General features: G+C 42.7%; 1 long non-coding RNA gene across 1 annotated transcript; it reads right to left on the bottom strand.

Moving 5' to 3' along the window:
* Positions 1 to 300: 300 nt before the first annotated feature.
* Positions 301 to 1,196, bottom strand: LOC123098888 (uncharacterized). The gene is made up of 2 exons (XR_006448014.1): positions 855 to 1,196; positions 301 to 770 (listed from the first exon to the last, which is right to left on the bottom strand). It is a non-coding gene; the product is annotated as an uncharacterized lncRNA (long non-coding RNA).
* Between the last annotated feature and the right edge of the window lie 9,141 nt (positions 1,197 to 10,337).

Genomic DNA, 10,337 nt, shown 5'->3' with positions numbered 1-10,337 from the left:
TTCTTTTAGAGAAGTATGTACTGCCTTTTTTGGGAGGGGTATATATATACTGCTTTTTTTGGAAGTATGTACTCCTTTTTCTGGGAGGGGCCTTTTGTATGGAAAGGGTATGTATTGCTTAGTTCCAAAAGAATGTGTACTATTTAATTGGCAATTAAAAGATTATGCACTTCTTTTCCCAAAAAGGAATATATACTGATTCTCAAAGAAGTATCATCTTGACAGAGTACAGCGGGCGTGAAAGGAGTACTTCGATAGGAATCTAGTTCCAAATGTCACTAGAAAATTTCAAAATATAAATGGTAAAAGGTATACATACTTCTTAATTATATTACAGAAGTAATAGACCAAAGTTTCATCTTAGCAAAAATAAGTACACCTAGTAAGAAAATTAGCCGAGAGTGCATGTGCCCTTTGTTTCTACATCTTCATGTAATGTACGTTCCATATAGATTTGTACACTAGACATCACGAAAATAAATATATCTACTATGTATATCCATTGAATCACCAAGCACGAGGTGTGTGCACTTGTGATTGGAGTAGCCGATCTACTAATCCATGCACGGTGATCATTAGGAGACACATAGTGCGTTGCGTGAGGATGTCGTCGGTCTGCCGCCGGTCAAGTCTTGTGTGATGTTGTTGAGCAGCCGGCCGCCGGCCACGAGTAGCATGGCGTCGTCGAGTCGCCGGCCACCAAATCTTCTCGTCCTCATCGAGCGACTTGAGCCATTTCTGGCCACGTGCTCTTGAACGCCTAGTTTATACTACGATAGAACTGATCAGATTCAGATCGAAATCGTAGAAATACAAGGAGCATAAAGGACGAAACATTGAATGCTGAGCCATACCTGGTCTCGATGATGAGATGTAGAAGCTGGACGATGATGTTGCCATCATCATCTCTGCCAACGTCAGATTAGTTGTGTATCTTGAATTCGTTGTTTTGGCTGTCGCCGGCAGAATAATCCGGGTGATCAGGAGATAACGCCACGGCCATCCATATTTATATTCTTCTATCTACTAGCCTGACCTGTATTCCCGTGAAAAATGTCAGCAAGAATCCCTATAAACATGGATCGGGCAACTAATTTCCATACGACCAATATTGAACGGATGAGTACCAACAAATGGACGGCGCTCAACCAAAGGAGTGACACGTGGGATGGGAGTATGTACTCCTAGGAGTACTAACCCATTTTCCTATATATATATATATATATATATATATATATATATATCACGTTCTTTCCAACATGCTGAGCTTGCCAAAGGATAAAATAAAAGAGAAAGGTGAAGATCACCGTGACTCTTGCATAAGATAGAGGATAATAATAAAAGATAGGCCCTTCGCAGAGGGAAGCAGAGGTTGTCATGCGCTTTTAGGTTTGATGCACAAAATCTTAATGCAAAAGAACGTCACTTTATATTGCCCCTTGTATGTGAACCTTTATTATGCAGTCCGTCGCTTTTATTGCGTCCACAACAAGTTCGTACAAAGTTTATTTTCTCCGCACTAATAAGTCATGCATATTTACAGAGCAATTTTTATTGCTTGCACCGATGACAACTTACTTGAAGGATCTTACTCAATCCATAGGTAGATATGGTGGACTCTCATGGCAAAACTGGTTTAAGGGTATTTGGAAGCACAAGTAGTACTTTTACTTGGTGCTGAGAATTTGGCTAGCATGAGGGGGAAAGGCAAGCTCAACACGCTAGAGGATCCATGACAACATACTTTATCTCAGATGTAAGAAAACATAACTCATTATGTTGTCTTCCTTGTCCAACATCAACTCTTTAGCATGTCATATTTTAATGAGTGCTCCCAATCATAAAAGATGTCAATGATAATATATCTATATGTGAAACCTCTCTTTCCTTATTACTTCCTATTAATTGCAACAATGACCAAATCTATATTTGCCAACTCCCAACAACCTTTAATCATCATACTCTTTCTATGTGATGTCATTACTTTCACTAAGATCAATATGAACTCTTTGATTCTTTTTATTCTTTTCTTCTATTCACCCAAGATCATGGCAAAATACTCAAGCCCTTGACTCAACACTAATCTTTATTATATAGCTCACGGACTGGATTACAAAGAAGGATCATAAAGCAAAACTCAAAACTAGATCATGCCATGATTTTATTCTACTAAATCAAGATACTACTAAATAGATCGAACTAAGAAAAACGGTAAAGATAGGAGTTGTGATGGTGATACAATACCAGGGCACCTCCCCCAAGCTTGGCAGTTGCCAAGGGGAGTGCCCATACCCATGTGATTATATCTCCTTCTTTGTTGTTGGCGGTGGAGGTGTTGTTGATGATGCGAGCTTGTCGTCCACCTTCCATGGCATAGGCTCACCATCATAGAAAGATGACCGAGTCTCCGGAATCCTCAAATCTGCAGCCAAACTCATTCTTTTGAACCTATATTCATACTCACAGTTTTGGTTTTGCAGATCATAGATTTGATCTTGGAGGTGCTCGATCTTCTCATGTAGCTTGAAGATGGCCTCCTCGGTCTTCTTGGCATCTGGCTCGTAGTTGTTGGTGAACTCCGCGAGCATCTTGTGGGTAGCGTTGATTCCGCGCTCCACCATCCCCTGGCACTTGAAAACTTGTTGCTCCATTGCTTCGAGCCTCGACTCCACGCTTCCGATTCCCTTTGGTCCCTCAACATCGCGGATGTGCAGCAACCCATCACGCATCTCAATGGTTTGAGGGTGTCGCAGCACCTCCGCGAGGTAAGGGTTGATCACCTTTCCGAAGAACTTGTCCTTGGAAGCACTTGGGGTCGTCATGATGATCTAGACCTGTCAGAAAAACAGCTCGAAACAAGAACAGGGGAGATTTGTGTGATACGAGAGTCAAAACCTTCAGGAATATATATAATGAATTTTTACCGACCAAAATACGTATCGTGCAAGGAAATGGAGTCCGGAGGGCACACGAGGTGCTCATGAGGTAGGGGGGCGCGCCCAGGGGGGTAGGGCGCGCCCTCCACCCTCGTGGAGGCCTCGTGTCCTCCCCGGACTGCTACTTATTTTTCTATTTTTCTAAATATTCCAAAATGGAGAAATATTGCCTTAAAAATTGTTTTGGAGTCGGTTTACTTACCGTACCACATACCTATTCCTTTTCGGAGTTTGAAACGTTCTGGAAAGTGTCCTTTATGTATTCCTCTGGGGTTACGGTTTCAATAATATTAGTTTCAACATTTATGGGATTACCTGAAATATAGTGTTTAATCCTTTTACCGTTTACCACCTTCGGATTTGTGCCTTCGAAGTTGTTGATTTTTATGGCACCGGAACGATAGACCTCCTCGATAACATAGGGACCTTCCCATTTGGAGAGAAGTTTTCCTGCAAAAAATCTTAAACGAGAGTTGTATAGCAATACATAATCACCTACATTAAACTCACGCTTTTGTATCCTTTTGTCATGCCATCTTTTAACTTTTTCTTTAAACAACTTGGCATTTTCATAAGCTTGGGTTCTCCATTCATCAAGTGAGCTAATATCAAATAACCTCTTCTCACCGGCAAGTTTGAAATCATAGTTGATTACGATGTCACCGTCTAGGGACTCCAAACCTCGGAAAAATAACTTCCTTAAGCATTTTAATAGAGGTGTTATGATCAGCACTACTAGTTGGAATAGCTTCTACCCACTTAGTAACGTAATCAACAACAACTAAAATATGTGTATATCCATTAGAGGCAGGAAAAGGTCCCATATAATCAAAGCCCCAAACATCAAATGTTTCAATAACAAGTGAATAATTCATAGGCATTTCTTGACGTCTATTAATATTACCAATTCTTTGACATTCATCGCAAGACAAAACAAACTTACAGGCATCCTTGAAGAGAGTAGGCCAATAAAAACCGGATTGCAATACCTTATGTGCAGTTCTATCTCCAGCGTGGTGTCCTCCATAAGCTTCGGAGTGACACTTGCATAGGATATGTTCCTGTTCATGCTCAGGTACACAACATCTAATAACACCATATACTCCTTCTTTATAAAGATGTGGGTCATCCCAAAAGTAATGTCGCAAGTCATAGAAAAACTTTTTCTTTTGTTGGTATGTGAAGCTAGGTGGTATAAATTTAGCAACAATATAATTAGCATAATCAGCATACCAAGGAGTGCTATGAGAAGTGCTTATGACATTTAATTGTTCATCAGGAAAGCTATCATCAATAGGTAGTGGGTCATCAAGAACATTCTCTAACCTAGACAAGTTGTCTGCAACGGGGTTCTCAGCTCCCTTTCTATCAACAATATGTAAATCAAATTCTTGCAGCAGGAGAACCCATCTAATGAGTCTAGGTTTTGCATCTTTCTTTTCCATAAGATATTTAATAGCAGCATGATCAGTGTGAATTGTAACTTTGGAATCAACAATATAAGGTCTAAACTTATCACAAGCAAACACAACTGTTAAAAGTTCCATTTCGGTAGTAGCATAATTTCTTTGAGCACTATCTAGAGTCTTATTAGCATAATGGATAACATTTAATTTCTTATCAACTCTTTGCCCTAGAACAGCACCTACAGCATAATCACTAGCATCGCACATAATTTCAAAGGGTAAATTCCAATCAGGTGGCTGAACAACAGGTGCAGAGACTAATGCTTTCTTAAGTATTTCAAATGCTTCTACACAATCATCATCAAAGACAAATGGTACATCTTTTTGTAATAAATTAGTCAGAGGCCGAGGGATTTTTGAGAAGTCCTTAATGAACCTCCTCTAAAATCCGGCGTGACCAAGGAAACTTCTTATACCTTTGATGTCCTTGGGACATGGCATCTTTTCAATAGCATCAACCTTGGCTTTATCAACTTCAATACCTCTTTCAGAAACTTTGTGCCCCAAGACAATACCTTCATTAACCATAAAGTGGCACTTTTCCCAATTCAAGACAAGATTAGTTTCTTCACATCTCTGCAAAACTCGAGCAAGATTGCTCAAGCAATCATCACAAGAGGAACCATAGACAGAAAAGTCGTCCATGAAAACCTCACAAATTTTCTCGCAAAAGTCAGAGAATATAGCCATCATGCATCTTTGAAAGGTAGCAGGTGCATTACATAAACCAAAAGGCATATGTCTATAAGCAAAAGTACCAAAAGGGCATGTAAAAGTAGTCTTTGATTGATCTTTAGCCGACACAGGTATTTGAGAAAAACCGGAATAACCATCTAGAAAGCAATAGTGTGTATGTTTGCATAATCTTTCTAGCATTTCATCAATAAAAGGTAAGGGGTAATGATCTTTCTTAGTAGCCTTATTTAATTTGCGGAAATCAATTACCATCCTATAACCTGTGATGATTCTTTGCGGAATCAATTCATCTTTATCATTAGGGACAACAGTAATACCTCCCTTCTTAGGAACACAATGGACAGGACTTACCCACTGACTATCAGCAACGGGATAAATTATACCTGCCTCCAGAAGCTTGAGTATTTCCTTTCTTACCACTTCTTTCATTTTAGGATTCAAACGTCAATGAGGATCACGAACTGGTTTGGCATCCGCTTCCAAATTTATTTTATGTTGACATAGAGTGAGACTGATGCCCTTAAGACCATCCAGAGTATATCCAATAGCAGCACGGTGCTTCTTCAGAGTTTTCAATAATCTTTCTTCTTCATGCTCTGAAAGGTTAGCGCTAATAATGACAGGGTATATTTTCTTTTCATCAAGATAAGCATATTTAAGATTATCAGGCAACGGTTTAAGCTCAAACACGGGATCACCCTTGGGTGGAGGAGGATCCCCTAGAATTTCAATAGGCAAATTGTGTTGCAGAATAGGTTCTTGTTTAAAGAATACTTCATCTATTTCCCTTCTTTCATTCATGAACATATCATTTTCATGGTCTAGCAAATAGTGTTCTAAAGGATCACTAGGAGGTACGGCAATAGAAGCAAGACCAATAATTTCGTCCTTACTAGGCAATTCTTCCTCACAATGTTGTTTACTAAATTTAGAGAAATTAAACTCATGAACCATATCATCCAAGCCAACAGTAACAACATTCTTTTTGCAGTCTATGGTACCATTAACAGTATTCAAGAAGGGTCTACCAAATATAATGGGACAAAAGCTATCTTGTGGAGAACCAAGAACAAGAAAATCAGCGGGATATTTGGTTTTCCCACACAAGACTTCAACATCTCTAACAATTCCCATTGCAGATATAGTATCTCTATTGGCAAGTTTAATTGTAACATCAATATCTTCTAACTCGGTAGGTGCAATATCATGCATAATTTCTTTGTATAGGTCAATGGGTATTACACTAGCACTAGCCCCATATCACACAAGCCATGATAACAATGATCTCCTATTTTAACAGAAATAACAGGCACACCTACCACAGGTCTATGTTTATCTCTATCACAAGGTTTAGCAATTCTAGCCGTTTCACCCTGGAATTGAATAACATGCCCATCAATATTATCAGACAAGAGATCTTTAACAATAGCAATATTGGGTTCTACTGTGACTTGCTCAGGAGGTGTATAAGTTCTAATGTTGCTTTTCTGAACAACAGTTGAAGCTTTAGCATGATCCTTCATTCTAACAGGGAAGGGTGGTTTCTCAACATAAGAAGTGGGAACAATAGGATCATTATAAGTGACAGTCTTTTCTTCAACTTTAATAGGTGCAGCTACTTTTACTTCTATGGGAGGATGATATTTAAACCACTTCTCCTTGGGGAGATCAACATAAGTAGCAAAAGATTCACAGAAAGAAGCTACTATCTCAGAGTCAAGTCCATATTTAGTGCTAAACTTACGGAAAATATCGGTATCCATAAAAGATTTAACACATTAAAACTTAGGTGTCATACCTGACTCCTTACCTTCGTCGAGGTCCCAATCTTCAGAGTTGCGTTTAATTCTATCCAATAAATTCCATCTAAATTCAATAGTATTCATCATAAAAGAACCAGCACAAGAAGTATCGAGCATGGTGCGATTGTTTTCAGAAAGCCGAGCATAAAAACTTTGCATAATCACTTCTCTTGCGAGCTCATGATTGGGGCATGAATATAACATTGATTTAAGCCTCCCCCAAGCTTGAGCGATGCTTTCTCCTTTGTGAGGCCAAAAATTATATACAGTTTTGCGATCATGATGAACAAGATGCATAGGGTAATACTTTTGATGAAACTCCAATTTCAATCTTTTATAGTTCCATGATCTCATATCATCACATAGCCTGTACCATGTCAATGCATCTCCCTTCAAAGATAAAGGGAAGGCCTTCTTCTTAACAACATCATCGGGTATACCTGCAAGCTTAAATAGTCCGCAAACATCATCCACATAGCGTAGATGTTCATCAGGATGCTTTGTTCCATCTCCTGTAAAAGTGTTAGCTAGCAGTTTTTCCATCAAACCCGAAGGAATCTCAAAAGGAGTTTCATTTTAAATAGGTTCAGTAGGTTGAGTAGGTTGAGGAGCAACTCTTTTCTCTACTGGACGGGGTGAAGATACCCCGAACAAGCCCCTCAGACAATTACTTTCCATAGTAACAAGTGACAGAAAATTTCAGCACACTATATAAATTTTTCCTTACCAAATTCCACCTACCAAAGGCGCTTCACTCCCCGGCAACGGTGCCAAAAAAGAGTCTTGATGACCCACAAGTATAGGGGATCTATCGTAGTCCTTTCGATAAGTAAGAGTGTCGAACCCAATGAGGAACAGAAGGAAATGATAAGCGGTTTTCAGCAAGGTATTCTCTGCAAGTACTGAAATAAGTGGTAACAGATAGTTTTGTGATAAGATAAATTGTAACGAGCAACAAGTAACAAAAGTAAATAAAGTGCATCAAGGTGGCCCAATCCTTTTTGTAGCAAAGGACAAGCCTGGACAAACTCTTATAATAGGAAAAGCGCTCCCGAGGACACATGGGAATATCGTCAAGCTAGTTTTCATCACACTCATATGACTCGCGTTCGGTACTTTGATAATTTGATATGTGGGTGGACCGGTGCTTGGGTGTTGTTCTTACTTGAACAAGCATCCCACTTATGATTAACCTCTATTGCAAGCATCCGCAACTACAACAAAAGTATTAAGGTAAACCTAACCATAGCATGAAACATATGGATCCAAATCAGCCCCTTACGAAGCAACGCATAAACTAGGGTTTAAGCTTCTGTCACTCTAGCAACCCATCTGTTGGGTAACGTTGCAGAAAATAAAAAAATTCTACGCTTTCACCAAGATCAATCTATGAGTTCATCTAGCAACGAGAGAAAGGAGTGCATCTACATACCCTTGTAGATCGCGAGCGGAAGCGTTCAAGAGAACGGGGTTGAGGGAGTCGTACTCGTCGTGATCCAAATCACCGATGATCCTAGCGCTGAACGGATAGCACCTCCGTGTTCAACGCACATACGGTTGAGGAAGACGTCTCCTCCTTCTTGATCCAGCAAGGGAAGGAGAGGTTGATGGAGATCCAGCAGCACGACAACGTGGTGGTGGATGCAGCAGCGATATCGGCAGGGCTTCGCCAAGCTTCTACGAGAGGGAGAGGTGTAGCAAGGGGAGAGGGAGGCGCCAAGAGCATGGGTGCGGCTGCCCTCCCTCCCCCTCTTTATATAGGCCCCCTAGGGGGGGGCGGCCCTAGGAGATGCAATCTCCAAGGGGGGCGGCGGCCAAGGGGGGTGGCTTGCCCCCCAAGCCAAGTGGAGGCGCCCCCACCCATAGGGTTTCCAACCCTAGGCGCAGGGGGGACAAGGGGTGGCGCACCAGCCCACCAGGGGCTGGTACCCCTCCCACTTCAGACCATGGGGCCCTCCGGGATAGGTGGCCCCACCTGATGGACCCCCAGGACCCTTTCGGTGGTCCCGGTACAATACCGGTGACCCTCGAAACTTTCTCGATGACCGAAACTTGACTTCCTATATATAATTCTTTACCTCCGGACCATTCCGGAACTCCTCGTGACGTCCTGGATCTCATCCGGGACTCCGAACAACTTTCGGTTACTGCATACTAATATCTCTACAACCCTAGCATCACCGAACCTTAAGTGGGTAGACCCTACGGGTTCGGGAGACATGCAGACACGACCGAGACACCTCTCCGGTCAATAACCAATAGCGGGATCTGGATACCCATGTTGGCTCCCACATGCTCCTCGATGATCTCATCGGATGAACCACGATGTCGAGGATTCAATCAATCCCGTATACAATTCCCTTTGTCAATCGGTACGTTACTTGCCCGAGATTCGATCATCGGTATCCCAATACCTTGTTTAATCTCGTTACTGGCAAGTCACTTTACTCGTACCGTAATGCATGATCCCGTGACCAGACACTTGGTCACATTGAGCTCATTATGATGATGCATTACCGAGTGGGCCCAGAGATACCTCTCCGTCATACGGAGTGACAAATCCCAGTCTCGATTCGTGCCAACCCAACAGACACTTTCGGATACCCGTAGTGCACCTTTATAGTCACCCAGTTACGTTGTGACGTTTGGGGAACGTAGCAGAAATTCAAAAAAAATCCTACGTGTCACCAAGATCTATCTATGGAGAAACCAGCAATGAGGGGAAGGAGAGTGCATCTACATACCCTTGTAGATCGCTAAGAGGAAGCGTTCAAGAGAACGGGGTTGAAGGAGTCGTACTCGTCGTGATCCAAATCACCGGAGATCCTAGTGCCGAACGGACGGCACCTCCGCGTTCAACCGACGTACAGCCCGGTGACGTCTCCCACGCCTTGATCTAGCAAGGAGAGAGGGATAGGTTGAGGAAGACTCTGTCCAGCAGCAGCACAACAGCATGGTGGTGATGAAGGAGCGTGGCAATCCTGCAGGGCTTCGCCAAGCACCGCAGGAGAGGAGGAGGAAGAGAGGTAGGGCTGCGCCAGGGGAGGTGAAAACTCATCTGTTGGCAGCCCCAAACCCTCAAGTATATATAGGGGGAGAGGGAGGGCTGCGCCCCCACCTAGGGTTCCACCCCTAGGGGCGGCGGCCAGCCCAAACCCATCTAGGGTGCGGCCAAGGGGGGAGAGGGGAAACTTGCCCCCCAAGTTAGGTGGGTGCGCCCCCTCCCCCAAACCCTAGGCGCCTTGGGCCCTTGTGGGGGGGGCGCACCAGCCCACCTGGGGCTGGTCCCCTCCCACACTTGGCCCATGCAGCCCTCCGGGGATGGTGGCCCCACTTGGTGGACCCCGGGACCCTCCCGGTGGTCCCGGTACGTTACCGATAAAACCCGAAACTTTTCCGGTGACCAAAACAGGACTTCCCATATATAAATCTTTACC

This window comes from Triticum aestivum, chromosome 1B, assembly GCF_018294505.1.
Source record: "Triticum aestivum cultivar Chinese Spring chromosome 1B, IWGSC CS RefSeq v2.1, whole genome shotgun sequence".
In the NCBI taxonomy this organism is placed as follows: domain Eukaryota; kingdom Viridiplantae; phylum Streptophyta; class Magnoliopsida; order Poales; family Poaceae; genus Triticum; species Triticum aestivum.
The sequence above is the reverse complement of the archived record's forward strand: the minus strand, read 5'-3'. Positions and strand labels throughout refer to the sequence as shown.